Source organism: Merops nubicus, unplaced genomic scaffold (genome assembly GCF_000691845.1).
Source record: "Merops nubicus isolate BGI_N331 unplaced genomic scaffold, ASM69184v1 scaffold18575, whole genome shotgun sequence".
Classification (NCBI taxonomy): domain Eukaryota; kingdom Metazoa; phylum Chordata; class Aves; order Coraciiformes; family Meropidae; genus Merops; species Merops nubicus.
Window position 1 is genome coordinate 19,512 of NW_008611801.1, and position 553 is coordinate 20,064.

Consider the following 553-nt stretch of genomic DNA (forward strand, 5'->3'; position numbering starts at 1 on the left):
TCAGTTTTCCTCACTCAACGTGGTGCCTGCACCACCCTGCCGAGCATCCCTCGCCGCCACTCGGGCTCACCCGCCCGGCCCCACTCATGGCTCTGTCTGTCAGGAAATGCTGAAAATGCCTCAAAACGCACCCAGCCCAGCCCTGTGCAAGCACTGGGAGCTGGCCAAGCCCTGCTGGGCAGCCTCAGCACTGGAGAGGGCCAAGACGGGTGCCTGGCTGCCCCACGGGTCAGCTCCAAATTGCTGGGCTGGGGTGTCTGTGCCCCCCCCCTCCCCCTTCCCGAGCCTGTTCCCAGGGCAGTCTTTGAGGGACAGAGCAGGACATAGGGCAGGGACACGAACGGGTGACTGAGGTGGCTGCTGGGGCAGGAGAGAGGATACCCCAACCCCAGTCCCTAAAATCCTCTCCCGGGACCCCCACCGTCTCCTCCATCCCAGTGTTGCCCCCAAAGATGCCCCGTGGTCCCCGGTCACCCCGAGCCCCGTCCCTAGGCACGGCCCCAGCCTGGGCGAGGGTGCATCCCCACGGGTGGGTGGCTCCATCCTGGGGGCC